A 15,110-nucleotide genomic window follows, 5' to 3' on the forward strand; every position below is an offset into this window, starting at 1 on the left:
GCATGCTATTTATTTATTTATTTATTTATTTATTTATTTATTTATTTATTTATTTATTTATTTATTTATTTATTTGCCCCCTTTCTCTCCATAGGGGACACAAGGCAGCTCACAACAGCTAAAACTATAAAGCAACAATAATTTAAAACATACTATATAAATATCATATTAAAAACAATTAAACATATGTTGAGATTAAAAATCAAGATCAGCAACAATTTTAAAGCATGCTCTCCTTCCTAAGCATGTTGCGGGTTCTCAATTAGACAAAATAATTAACATTCAGATCTATAGTATCTGAAGACATGGATCAGATTGAAAGAGCTATCTCAGTAAAATGAAATAACAATGGGTATAAAAACTTTTGTTTTATTCCAAAGAAGGTGGAGTTGTGGCCGAATACAGATAGCTAACATTCCTATCATTCTTTACCATGGGGCAATCTGACGAAAAATGTGGAGGCTGTGTACATCTTGAAATCCATAGGCTCCTCAGCTTTATTTTTGAGGATGCCATGTGGGATTGTTGAAACTGGTCATTAAAGGAGGAAAAAGTAGAAACCCGGATATTTGCATTAGCTGGAGTGATTATTTCATGTCCCTTAAAGGAAATAACTTTTACTGTGTGGCATTTGTGGAGTAAAACAGGTGCAGATAACACTTAATAGTCATCTTCCTCAGTGGAAGCCGGGTGCCAAGTTCTTAATAGCTAGCAATAAGCAAAATAAAATAAAAGCCTGTTGTGAGGGAGGGGGGGGAATCATTGTCTGAGGAAATGACAGTGCGCTAGGTACCAGGATGGGAGCAAGGAAGATGAGAATGGTGCCTTTGCATCATCATAATTCCCTTAACAGCACATAGTAAGGTGAGCCAAGTTCTGCCCATCTGGGCCACTTGCAGCTATTCTGTGTTCATGTATGATTCATGTAGTCCACATTGCTCAGCCAACATTTTCATTTGTTTTTAATATCATGATGGTTCTATAAAAAGACAACACTATAAAAACCAACAGGAACTTTATGTCCAGGCTCAATTGGTAGTTTAGCATTGTGGGGGTAATTCTTTTCTAACAGGCAATTGTTTTCCACAGCCGTTGAGGTTGCTGCCAAAATAACAAAATTTGTGTGTGTGTGTGTGTGTGTGTGTGTGTGTGTTTTAAAGGCTTTTATGTGTGGAATAATATGTGAAAATAATGAACAAGCCTGATTAGTTTTAAAAAAATATTTTGGATGCCAGGTCTGTAAGAGAGAAACCCAGCTTTTAAACATACATGCTAATTTTGTGGAGATAGACACAACCAAGAGGGAGAGAAAGACAGAGAAATGCGAGATGGCTGTTGAAGATATTTTGACATGTAAATTATGGTCACCAGATGAAATCTCCAAATGTCTGTAATGAGCATGCAGAATCTGTAACCTGTAATATGGTTAAACCATGATCCACTCACATTCAGGTAACGGTCAAGGAGAGATATTTTGGGAACTTGTGGCAATGAGCTAAAATAAAACATTCACCCAGTGTGATTGCTCTTTTAAAAGGGATGCATAGAAAGAACTTTTGCTCTCCAAATACTAGAACCTGGACTCACACATTGAAGTCAACTTATGAGAAATTCAGGATAAATGAACAGATCTTCAGTCTGTTCATAATTAAATTATGGAATTTACTTCCACAGGATGTAGTAACAGAAGCAGCATGCCCAAAAGTACCAGTTCCTCAAAAAATAGGGACAGGAAGATACTGTTTGTGCTAAGGTCTGGTTTATGGGCCTCCTATAAGGGCATGGGTTTGGTCAGCCCACTGTGACTGTGGAACAGAAGGCTGCATAGGTCTTTGGTGTGATCCAGTAGGGCTCGTCTTATGCTATTATGGAATTACCTTGAATCTCAGGACAGTCTTGAGTTAATTTTCACAGCTTGCACAAGTTCATCCACCATTCTGACCCCATATCCTGAGAGTACAATGTAAGAGTGGGGTTGGGGGTGGAGGACAGCTCCCATTTCAAGACTCTCCTGAACCTTTCAGCTGTTTTCAATGGTATGGTATCAGCTACAATAAAGCTGTAGATCAGCTGGCTCAGCTGAGAAATGGAAGCATTGTGTTGTGATTAAAGATGGGCATATTCGTGTACAAATATGACTATCCCCGCACAGGTGGCGTTAATGAGTGGCCGGACGGTCCACTCACTGATTCGATGTGGACGACGCGATTCTACGAATGGCTCCTCAATGCACAATCCGCTCGCCACTCTTCGACTTTGCAGCGAGGCTTGTCCTCCCACCTCCTGCCAGGAGTGGCGAGCGGATTGCACACTGCGAAGCCATTCATAGAATTGTGTGATCTGCGTCTGTGTTGGATTGGTGAGTGGACTGTCCGGCCCCATGGAGCTGGACTCTTGCTACCACCACCTGTGTGGGGATATCCGTATTCGTATACGAATACCCCATCTCTAGTTGTGATGACTCTATTCCTACTTGTCAGCTTGATTCCAGAGAATGATGCTTTAGAGGAGAGTGCTCTGTCCCTTGAGAGTTATCCAATGGTAGGAATAGGACAATTTCAGATGTCCCTAATTTGGAACTGGCACTATCCCTCACGGTCAGTCTGACTGCTGGGAACTGGAAGGGCATAAGTTCCCCAGTTCTGTCTTGTGGTGTTTCAAAAAGCTCCAGTCCCCCCCCCCTTTAAACTCCTGTACACTAAGAGATGTTTCCTGGATGTTTGCAGTGAACTGTGATCAATAGATTGGTTATGCTTCCCCCCCCCCCCCCCGGTCAACACAGAAGCAGATGAAGCTTCAGAAATTATTGCGCCAGGAGGAGTGAGGGAGTGGGTGAGGATCAACACACCAAAGTGCCATGAAGTCACTGTGGAGGTACAAGGCGGGATTTCATTGAACCAGGAATTGGTCACCTTCCTGTTCTGGATGAGACTGAACAACCTCTGAGGATGTGAAAGCCACTGGCAATGGTGCGGCTAAAAAATATTGTAAATTAAATAAATAAATAAATAAATAAATAAATAAATAAATAAATAAATAAATAAATAAATAAATAAATAAAATCTTTGGTAGTACTGAGAAATCAGTATTGGTCTAGCTTTTAGCCACTTTCATTGTTTCTCCAGCTGCAGACGTGTCTAAAGAAAGATAAAAATAGCAACTGCATTAGTGATGGTACACTTTGGCAAACTCTAGTTCCACATGCATCCATTCACCTAATTTTGAGAGAGGAGCACGGGGAATGCATGTTATGAGCTTTTTAAAAGATGGTGGCACAGCTGGACGACTGTTTGAATTCAATGTGCTTGTTTTACTATTTAAAATCCTAGACTGCCTTGTGCTGGTTTACCTAGGCCAAGGCCTCTTTTTTTATCAGGAATTCTGTACACTAGAATTCTTGGAAGAAACCAATCTCTGTATCCTCTTAAAGTTGGTGGATATGAGGGGTTGGCAAACTGTGGCCCTCCAGATGTAATTGGGCTGTAGCTATTGGTAATTTCCACTACGGATTATGTTGACAAGGGTTGATGTGAGGTCCAGTCTAACAATGACTAGAGGGCTAAACTTTGCCCATACAAACAAAACTTTCACAGTAGCCATATATTTGTTTGGAATTCTTTTTCAAAGGAAGCCCATCAGGCTAGCTCTGGTTAAGAACCTTTTTTTAAAAAAATTCAGCAACAGGGATTCATACCACGAAAGAGATTCTGTTTTAGGTAAACATGTGGATTTCCATTACCAGATAGTTTTCACAGTTGCATTTTAATGCAGTGCAATTGCTTCTTCTTGGTTTATATATTTACAATATATTACTCTGAGCCACTTTACACTATTATATCTTTATATTGTGACACTCAGGGCTTTTCTAAGGCCACAGACAGAATACAATTAGATATAAATAATGTTTTCTGAGCAGGGCTCAACCAAGTCAATTTGTTACCTGAGGCAAAGAGGCAAATAATCACCCTCCCTGTTCAAAAGGCATGGTACCATAGCCAAACAAGTTATTTTGACTGCACTTCAGACTTGAAAATACAAGTGTCTCTCCCCACATCTCCTTGACAATGGAAATAAATTCATAATATAATTTTCAGGAGGGGCAGCCCAGTTATTCTGCTTACGATACACTGAAGACTAAAAAGGACTCTTATGATAGATTAAAAGCTAATCCTTTCGATTTGGCAAAAGCTTGCACAGGCATCAGCCTGTTTCAAGAGATGCATGGATCCGAAAGTGAACTTCAGCCCACAATAGCTGTTGCCAAATAAACGTTTTTGGTCTTCAGGTTTCACAGATTCTTTGTTAATAACAACATGAATAAATAGCCATTTGCTGCCATTTCATGACACCCTTGACCTGCTGTCTGAGGTGGCTGGATCCCTCTGCCTAACAGCAGGGGTTAGGCCGGTTGTGTTTCTGAGTTTCCCTGGGGAAACCACTGTTTCAAGAGAAAGCTGCATGACTCTGAGCAAGACTGCTGTTTCCCTAAAATGTCAAATTAAGCATATCATCCTTTTTCAAATACAGGCTCAAATGGAGAATGAAGGAGATAACTCGGGATTTATTTGTTCATTTATTTATTATTTGCAGGCAAAGAATACTAAGACAAATAATTTCTGTAAGTCAATGGAGCCTCACATAGGGCTACTATAGAAATCAAGTAGTCAATGTAGTCATTATCACAGGAAAATAATCACAGTATTTGATTTCCAAAATGAGATGCTCAATTTTTCCTTGTAAGCCCTATTGTTTAGTCCCAGATGTTGTTATCCAGACTGCAGTTACTCAGTGGTAGAAAAAGACAGACTCTGCACACACTCTTTTCCTCATACATCCCAAGCCTCAGTTGCTGCATAACATTAAGTTTTGATATCAGGGCCTTAAGAAAAGCAGGGCGGGGGGGGGGGGGAGAGAGATCCACACTATCTTTCACCTTAAAAGCAGCTCTGTTGTATTCCTGGATGTGTGCCAAGAAGATTTTCAGTGAAGCAAAGTGCAGTATCTTGGTGGCAGATCGCAGGCATTGCACACATAGGATCTCAGATTCAATCCCTGGCATCTCCAGGTAACATGGGGGGTGGGATCATCCTGAATTCCCAAAGAACAATAGTGGGCTAGACAGACAACAACAGTCTGACTCAGTGTAAAGCAGCTTTGTGCATTCTCCCTATGCTGGAGAAACAGAGATGCAATTGGAAAAGCAATTTCTGCCTGTCATCCATATTTCTTGTTAAAGAATCAGATGAAAGGACTAGCCTTCAAACAAACAAACAAACAAACAAACAAACAAACAAACAAACAAACAAACAAACAAACAAGCTACCCTTGCTCCTCTGCCTTTTAACAAGGACATGATGAAAATTAGTAGGTCACTTACTTCCTTACCAGAGAAAGCCTCACCTGTTTTTCTCATGCCAGGCTGCTGATGAAAACACAGAGGGAAGGGAAAGCGCTAGTCCTGGTGCTGGTGAGATTCAGTGTGATACAGTGTCAGGCCAGGACTCAGGAGACTTGGGTTCCAATCCCCACATGGGACTTCACTGAAAGTGACAACAGTAAATCATCTCATTGACCTCTCTCATTCCTGGCAAACTCTGTCAGGATCACCACAGATCCAAACTGACTTGACGGCACCTAGGGGTTATGCATCTAGTACAGGATATCTACTCAGGAATTGTTTTAAAAAGTGATCATTACACATTTTTAAGGCCCTGGTCTTACTGAAATATCAAGCAGCAACTCTACTGCAATCAAGATACAAACTCATTTTGCTTGAAACAAGGGGAGCTTCCGCCAGTCACATTTTGCCCACCACCTTCACTAAGAGAACACTTAAAGCTTGCAAAAGGAAAGTGGTAGTTTTATTTTTTTTTTAAAGACAAGACACGCAATATTATGGAAAGATAATCAGGTGCGTCTCCCTGCTTCCTCATCCTTCCGGGGGGAATGAAAAAAGGCTGAAAGGCAGCGCGCGGGAAAGGAAGGCGACGGTGAAGGCAGAGAACCCTGGGACTGTTGTGTTTAGCAGCGCGCGGCTTGCTTCCTCAACACTCTCCGGTATTCTCTTTGGGAGGAATTGCTGGAGTCGCCAAAGCAGCAAGTCCCGTGACAGCAGTGGCTGTTGAGTTCGCGCTGAAATATTCATTACACTTGGCGACCAGGTGCCCGCTGCTGCTGCTGCTGCCTCCTCCTCCGCCGCCGCCGCCCCCCCTCCTCCCCGCGCGCGCCAAGCGATCCGCCTCAGCAGCCGCTTGGCTCCTCCGGCGTTGCCTCCTCGCGGCTTCCACAGGCAAAGGCGCGCGCGCTCTTTTTCCCGCCCCCTCCCTCCCTTCCCCCCCTCCCCAAGCCTGAGGGAGCTGCCGCGGTCCCCGCCCCACCGCCCCACCTGCCCCCCTTCCTTTTCCCAGCGCGCATCCCTTCAGGAGGGGAGGCGTCCAAAGTTGCTCGGCTGCTCAGGAGAAACCGGGCGGCAGGAGCAGAGACGGCGGCACCGCGCGCGAGGAGCGACTCTGCCGAGGTGCCGGGAGGGCTGGGGACGCCGCGCTCTTCTGCGGCACACTCCTCGCTCGCCAGCCGGCAGCACCGAGGAAAGAGGCTGGGCTATTGGCCATGGCGGCGGCGGCGGCAGTAACAGTAGCAGCAGCCGCCGCCGCCGCCGTAAGAGCAGCGTTGCAGGGTTATGCGGGTCAGCGAACCAGAGAGGGGCGGAGGTGAAGCAGGAGCTCCTCTTGGGCTTTCTAGGGCTTGGGAGTCTCTCTCTCTCTCTCTCGGCTCCTTTGCTGGCCAAGGAATTCCTTTCCAGGGGTTGCTTTTGCCGGGCCACCAGCGTCTCTCGCCGCCAGCCGTGACAAGCGCGCAGTTCCGCTCGCCCGCCCGCCGGCAGGTAAGGCGAAGTTCCGCGCGCATCTTCTGCGCCTTGCATCTTCCCCAAAACTTCCAGCTTGCTTTTCTCCGATTCACACCCCTTCCCCCCCCCCCCCATCCAGCGCAAAGGCTCTTTTTAATGTGGGTAACAGGCAGAGTGCTTCGCCCATTCACATCCCTTTCCCACTTAAATCAACTTTAACGGTGCTCTAAGCTGCCCGCTTAATTCGTGCGCGGCAGCGGAGCGGAGGAGCGCTTCGTTTTCTCCAGCATCTGAGCGCAGAATAAATCGTTTATTTCGTCGGCACAATCCGGAGGCTTAGGGCGGGTGACGGCGAAACAATAGCAATAAGTAGCTAAAGCAAACACAGGAAGGTTACGGTTTTAAGCAGCTATTTTACCATAAATCCAGATCATCGGACGGTTACAGGCTGTTAGGCGGAGCTCATCAAGAGTGTAGCGCGATTCCTTTCGCTTTGTGTCCAACCATGTTCGCGCTCAGACAAGGGCGCAGAGAATGACAGCCCTAAAATTCACGTGCGCGCACGCCCCATGGGACTTCCTTCCCTCTAAAGTATGCCTAGGATCAAGTGACATTTTCATAAATTTTCTAGGTACAATCCTTCTGTCTACTAGAAAGAACAGGTGGAAAGTGTCATCCACGTCCACACCAAGTAACTTCAACAGACTTAGAAGGGAGTGACCTTCATTTAAAGATACAACGGGATTTACCCCTGGGTAAACATGCACTACCACGCTCGTCTCCCCCCGAATAAGTGGCGAAAGAAAGAAAACAAAAATATGGGCACGTAAATATACAATGTGCTGTTTTAAAAATATTAAAAGTAGGATAAGTGGCCTGCTTTTTTTTACATAGAGGACGGACTTTAAATAATGTGGATTCTGTAAAAATTGCGACCTGACACCCCCTCGGGCTACAGTATCGTAAAAATAATGTTGATCTGAGGAGCAAATCATACTATTTAGCTTTTTTTTTTAAAAAAATTAAACTTTGCCCAGGTGGCGTGGGAAGAATAGTATTACTGTACTGTATTTGCTGCCCGCCTCGTAACACTAAAGCTACATGTCTGTAGCCTGGGAGAAAGCTCAGTTAAGATCGTCCTTACTTACTTCTGAGTAAATATGTATCGGATTGCATGGATGCGGTCGCTTTGCCTCCCGATCTGGACCACTAGTTATCAAATAATATTGAGGGGCGTATCCCTCTTAGTCTCTAACAGGAAAAAAAATAGAGTCCCGCCACACTTGAAATAATATCGACGTTTAATGAACTTTAAGATGCCACAGGACCCTCTGCTATTTGTTCCGACATAGGGCTTGCATCGAAGGGAACCACGTTTCGCTGGGAGGTTTGAAATTAGGATGAAAAAGAACATGAAATGCGAGTATTGATTAAGCTAGAAATATACACAGGGCGCTTTTAACTGGGAACTTTTACTCTCACCCCCCCCCTTCCAGGCACCATTCTTGTTATTTCAAACAAGTAGCAGGGTTTTAAAAATAAAAGCGTACTTTTTTCCCATTGCTAAACGTCCATACTGGCAACAGGGAGAGTTGCCCAACAAAAAAACAGCTGGGTAAAAGCTGGTAGCCTAGAAGGCTTTTAGGAAAGAAATAATAACCTGAAGCTGGCGCGATCAGGTACAAAACTGAGCAGGGCTCTTTTCCGGATACTAAACATGCACTTCTTTGTATAATTGTTAAAAGTGGAGGAGCCCTGACCTCTTTTCTTCCCCTACGGGCAGCCCAAACTTAAACATAAAGCTAGATTTCAGTTTGCTGCGCGCCCTTAGGGATTTCCAGACCTCCTGGAAGCGCCTCGTGGTTGCACAGAAGAGAAGGCACCGCCTACTCCACCCACCCTTCCCAATCGCGGACTCTGCCTTGGAAAGCTTGTTTCCAAATGTGTTCCCATACTGGCATCCGTGGAAGAGAGTGACATTTCGCTGACTAAATGAGTTTTGCACCGGCATCTCTATGGAGCGTTAGTCCGAGGGGCTGCGCCTAGGATTGCAGTCGGGAGTCCGGACCTTACGTTACTCCAGGTGAGTTAAGGTGTGTTCAGGTCGCTCGTGCATTGACTGGGACGCTCTCGCTCCTCTATCGTCCTGGTACTCTTAACCACATCGATTTGGACTTATGGATCGTGTTGGTCTTCTTGGCTCTGTTAGGCGTCACCTGTGGCCACCTGGCTTAGGATCTCAGGATCTGGTGGAGGTGTTTTTAATTTGAAATACTGGTGACCAGCGGTTCCATCTGCTTTCCCGAGGTTTCCCGTGCTGCTGAAGTTTCCATGCCTCAATCTCCTCCCGTCTGAGCCTCGTCCATCCCTTCTGCTCCGGGCTTGACAAGTCGTAGGCAGCGGCACTCCCTGGTCCAAACGTGTCTTACACTCCGCCAGACTGCGCTTTCCACTTCTTCTTACATCTGAAGAAGAAAAACGGCCGCAAGCTTTCTTCCGGCGAGGATGCCCCTTGTGTCTGTCTATCCATTGCTCTTCCCGACCTAGTTGCGAAGCCCTCTCTTCTTCCCCGCAGGCCTCCTCCCCCGCCGCCGCTTCCTGGGCAGTTCCGCGCGCCTTCTGCGCCCAAGCACCTTTCGCGAGCGAGAATGCTCGGAATGGAAGCACGCCTTCCAAAGCCAAGAGCTGGCATTTGAAGCGAGGTTAGGGAAGCGGTCGTCAGGCTGGGAGATCCGCGGGATGGCCAACGTATCCCTTTGTGGCGGAAACGGGAAATATGGGTCAAATCCGTGCACAGTGTGTTCCAGAGGGGGCCCTGGTTACACTGATGCAAAAAAAGCCCTGTGTTTTCCATGGGGGCTGTTCCGGATTCCTGCTGTGAAATAATCTTACTGGACAAGCAGGGTGGGCACCAGGGCAAAACAAAACAAACCCCCCGATAAACTGGCATTTGTGTATGGAAGAGAACAGCATACAAGGTGTATTTCTAGGGCTGGGAAACAATATACAGTATTTTGTTCCACATTTTGGAGGAAATAGCATCAAGGAGGGGAAATGGCATGTTAGGATGGTGTGTTAGGATCAAGAGTTTTCGAAGTGAGTGAATTATTTAAGGAATGGTTTTATTATTGCTACTATGCAGGCACATACGTATGCATACTGTGAGTTTCCATGGCTGAGTGGAATTCGAACCAAGTTCTTGTAAGTACTAGTCTGACCTATCTGCTTTACAGTGATGCTATACTTCTCGTGAAATATAGCCTAAATATATTTTCTCCGAAGTTCTATTAATCTCGATGGCATTTCATCAGTCAGAGTAAGCATGTTTAAGATTGAGCATAGTTGTTTAATTGTCAGACCAGGACTCAGAAGGCCTGAGTTCAAATTCCTGTTCAGCCATTGGAATCTGAAATAGGTGATATTGGGCTCATCTCACATTCTGAGCCTGAGCTATCTCATTGAGTTTTAAGATTAAAGCGGGGCAGAGAAGAACTAGATATGCCATCCTGAGATCAATCCAAAGAAATGGACATGTTTGCCTGTCAGTATTTTGGTGGGGGAAAACAGGAAAAAAAAAAGAAAATAAACATTGAAGCACTTTCGAGACTTAAAAAAACTAATTCAGTGCACGTTTTCTTGTCAGTTTTCATGGATCAAAGTCCATGAAAGTCCACTCAGGAATAAAATTGTTAATCTTTAAAATATTACAGCATTTCTTTTTCTTTTGTCAACATTTTAAGTTCATTGGTGGAAAGCTGGGACATAAATTTAGTAAGTAAATATGTCATCTGTGCCTGAAATCCTGTTGCTTAGCTTAGTAAATTACAGCTACAGTAGACCCATTGAATTAATGGAGCTTACATAGGAGTTAACTCTTTGTGTCAAAAGTATCTTCTCTCGTATCAGCCACCGGAGTCCATCAAAGTAAGGGAGGCAACAGGGTGGGTGGGATTAGCTGCCATGTTTGTGTGGCTTCCTCCTGCCCTCCTCCCTGTGGTTCTCTTTGCCCTCAGACCAAGCCTTTCGTCTTAAACATCAGCCTACAGTAGTTTTGTCAGAAGGTTTCCCTCTGTGATTGCTCCAGTGATCTTTACCTTTCGTGTTTCTGTTTTGATTCTCCAGGAAGTGCTTATCTAAATCAAAGTTTCTCCTCTTGTCCTCTTATCTGTACAGTCTATTCAAGATACCTCTGAGTTGTTTTGCTTCTCCTTAGGCCTGCCCAATGGATTTTGCTGCCTGAGGTTATTAGAAAAACAATAATTGTATGCTTTCAAGTTGCTTCTTATTTATGGCAGTCCTTGCCAGGGTATCCTAGGCATAGTGTACTCAGAAGTGGTTTCCCTTTCCCTTCATCCTGGGGTGCTGTGAGATCATGTAACTTGCCCAAGACTACACAGGCTGTCTCTTCTCTCAGAAGGCACACTAGGGAATTGAACTCCCAAAGTACCAAATAGGCAAATAGGCTAAGTACCAGAGGCAAAGGTCAAGACAACACTTTCCTCTATTTCATGTCCAGAAACTAACTGGACTGGCTATTCAGTCTCTCTTTTACATTGACAGCACGAATAACATGATAGCACCCTCTATTACATCTGAAGATGTGTTGTGGAGCTATACGGATTGGATCGATTGCAGCAGGGTGTCTTATGACAAAAAAGCACAAGGTGAAAGTTTGGAGAGATTATGGTAATGTTTTATAAGACTGGGTGGATTTCCAAGACAAGAGGTTTTATTTGACTCAAATGGAACTGATTGGTTTTGGGAGTGCAAACATGAGACAAAAATCTGTTTGATGAAAGGGCTGCCCTTATGTATGTATGTATGTATGTATGTATGTATGTATGTATGTATGTATGTATGTATGTATGTATGTATGTATGTATGTATGTATGTATGTATTTATTTATTTATTTATTTATTTATTTATTTATTTATTTATTTATTTATTTATTTATTTATTTATTTATTTATTTATTTATTTAAAATATTTTTACCCTGCCTTTCTCCTTGAAAAGGATCCAAGGCAGCTTACATCAATGAAAGACAATATTTAAAGTTGAAAACAGTGAGGACACAATGGTGGTAAACATCATTGAAAGGTGATATTTAAAATTTATGAACAATGAATAAGGAGGCATCTTACATCAACTAACAGGCAAAATTAAGGCAAAGATCAATAAGTATACAAAAATGTAAAAATGACACTCTGAGAAATGGAAAACGCAAGGATTAATAACAATCCAGTCAAAGCAGTAATGCATAATAGTCAGTCTAAAAGTCACACAGGTAGCCGGTTACTGAGGGAAGGCTTGCCTGAAGACTGTGGTCTTTGCCTGCTTGAGAAATCTTATAAGGGAAAACAAAAACAACAATAAAAAAACCACTCAAACAAAACAACAAACAAACAAACAAAACCCCAGCAAAAGGGGGGAAAGGTCAGCCTTCTTCAGAAGGATAAGAGAAAAAATTCGCATGTCTGTGAGTAGCCAAGAAAGATGCTAGGATTTTGATGCCCCCAGTGTTATTTTTAACTAACTATCTGCTCACATCTGGGAAGACAGATAGGAAAACAACTACAAATGACTAAACATGCAACTAATTTGTATTATGGATAAATGTGAAGAATGCAAGATATGTCCAGCTTAACACTATCTGCAAAAATGATGTGATTTTGGATTAGTTGGAAATTTAGTTTTGTCAGCTCATAGAAGTGGTTTATTTGCCATTTCTTACTCCAGACTGAACTGTATACTTTGCATTTGTTCCTGTACATCAGGGGTGGACAACCAATGACCCTTAGACTAATTTTGAAAAACACTCTACAAGCAATCAGTTCAGACCTCTGGCAAGGGTGATTTGTCTCTCCCACAGAAGACTGTTAGGTGAAAAGGGCAGTGGGAGAAAGAAGGAGTTGTCGGACAGACAGAGGATAGGGAGGAGGGACAGCATAAAAAGAGAAAAAGGAAGCATCTCTGGCTACTTTTGCCTTAGATCTTAGCCACCAATGACTTGTGCCCTGCTTGTCACGACCACAGCCTTCTCAATAGATTATCCCAAGAGAGTGCACAATTCCCCCCCCCCAAAAAAAACCCTGATGTAAACTATGCAGCAGAATTTACAATTGTGTAATTCCATAGAATCTGATCTAATATGCCAATAGATTAAGTCAGAACAAGTGTGATCCTAACTTTTTCTGATAGAATCAAAAGAGCAGACTTTCTTTAGAAGGTGGAATTCAAAACTAGGGGCACAGAGGAGAATAACTTCCGTATGTGCCTTCATCTGTCTTTGCATGTAAACTTGCATGTGTGGGAAAGGGGTAGGGATAAAGAGTTCAGAAATATTAAAGATGCAATAGCGTATTTGTACATTAAAGTCCTAAACTAGCTTTTCAAACAATACCATGACAGGAATAATGTAAGCAGCATCCCTTTAACAGAGGACTATTACCTATTCTCTTCTTGTAGGCTAACTATTGAATAGGCAGAGCTTAGGGCATGGGGGGAAATATTGAGAAGATTCCTGTTTATGTAATTGTTGCTACTGAGCTATCTTACATCGCCTTTCGAGGAAGTCTTCCTGGATAAGTCGTCCAGGTGCTGGATAACAAGAGTTTTGCACCTGTTCAAACGTGAAATTGTGTTTTAACTGCTTCCTCATGTATTTCAGAGTAGCGTATATAACCTGAAAGAGCAACAGGGAATTAAATAACTCTGAAATCCTAAGATAAACTTTCAAATGGTTTTACTGGACCACAATTAACTACGTAGGTCTTTTATCTGTTAGTATTTAGTCCGGAAATCTGAGGTCTGTAACATGGCCCTAAGTGGAGTATTGTAGTTCCAAAACTAAGAGGAGTATTCAAATAAGGACAAAGTGATAGTTGTTTATTAGGATACTCTGAGATCACTTTTAGGCACCAGTGAACCAGCCCTGGCCCTGTTTACATAATCAAACAAACCTTTTTACCCAAAGATCAAACCTATTGGCTGATCAAAAACATGTTACTGTGTGCAACATTCTAAATTGTGCTGGGCCCAATCTATGATGCTTTCTGCAAATTATGCCTTTATTGGGGGGAGGGGGAGGAAAGGACAACGACTCCAGCCTCACTCAGGATTTAATGATTTACCTTTGCTCCACTAGCATCTGAATTGTCAGTTCTATGACTGCACACCTGGTCACAGCAGCAGGTTTAAATGACTTTCCAGGCTACTGTTGGTCTTCAGTCATACAGGGCAGGCAAATGAGGATAGGACAAAACACCAATATGCTTTCTTTTCCTACATACCCATTTCCTAGTCTTTTAACTTGTTTTACACTGGAAACAGAAATACCAGCCTTGACTTCCTGGACCTTTACTAGCATTCAGCCATGCATGATAAGCAAATGGGAAAATGCCAGAAATGGCCGACACCGGAGGCCGTGGCATGATCAGCTGACACTTTCTGTTCCCCCAAGCACTTCCTCCTGAATCCTTTGTGAATAAGAAGGCTTGGGGGTTATGAAATGGATGGAAAATGTGGCATTCAGATCTGAAGTACTCATTCAGTCTGCATCTGCACCTTTGAATTAAACAGGGACTTACGAACTGCAAACAAATAACTGTGAATCAGTTTTACATTGGTATAGGAAGGGAGCATCTTTACTGAACATGCTCAATTGTAATAGCGTCTAGACCTCTTCTCCCACCTGCTCACTTGAAAACTATAATTGTGATGAAGGAGGGCTCATGTTACAAACATGTGAACTTTGCACTGATGTCACTCAGGGCTATGTTTTCAGGTTGGTGACTTTGTATGGCTGAAAGAATAACCAGTAATGACTGACAAATTAGCGAGTATTGTTGAATTTATGATAAATTCCCTTTTATTTAGCAGAGTATGAAACACGGAGAGAGACCCAGTTTCACCACCACCATCCTTCTTACAATGACTAGCACTTTATATGTTAAGAATCTTTCTAGTAGTATTTATAGTAGAAACGAAGGTATCTTTACTTACAGTTGCTGTTTATTATTCCAGTCAGAAGGATAAAAATTAAAATGAGGAAAGGTGAGTCTTAACCACATGGGAGACAGACTGTCCATGCTAGCTGCATGGTCAGAGAAAGAAAAAGATTAACAAAAGAAAGGAAGCGAAACCTTTACCAATAGGTTAGTGGGAAAGGAGAATCGCTTTAGGTGCTATAAGCCACCCTCCCACTGGCAGTGTTAGAAAGCTTACAAGATCTTTATTATTTCCACAATTTCAAGATATAAAAT

General features: G+C 43.1%; 1 protein-coding gene across 1 annotated transcript in view; it reads left to right on the top strand.

Moving 5' to 3' along the window:
- Nucleotides 1-6,770: 6,770 nt before the first annotated feature.
- The window catches only part of CDH23 (cadherin related 23), a 622,327-nt gene continuing 613,987 nt past the window's right edge, over nt 6,771-15,110 (top strand). Inside the window, exon 1 of the mRNA XM_072995232.2 lies at nt 6,771-6,883. The gene's annotated coding sequence lies outside the window, so the exon portion shown is untranslated. The remainder of the gene's footprint in view (nt 6,884-15,110) is intronic.

This window comes from Pogona vitticeps, chromosome 3 (genome assembly GCF_051106095.1).
Source record: "Pogona vitticeps strain Pit_001003342236 chromosome 3, PviZW2.1, whole genome shotgun sequence".
NCBI classification, from domain to species: Eukaryota; Metazoa; Chordata; class Lepidosauria; order Squamata; family Agamidae; genus Pogona; species Pogona vitticeps.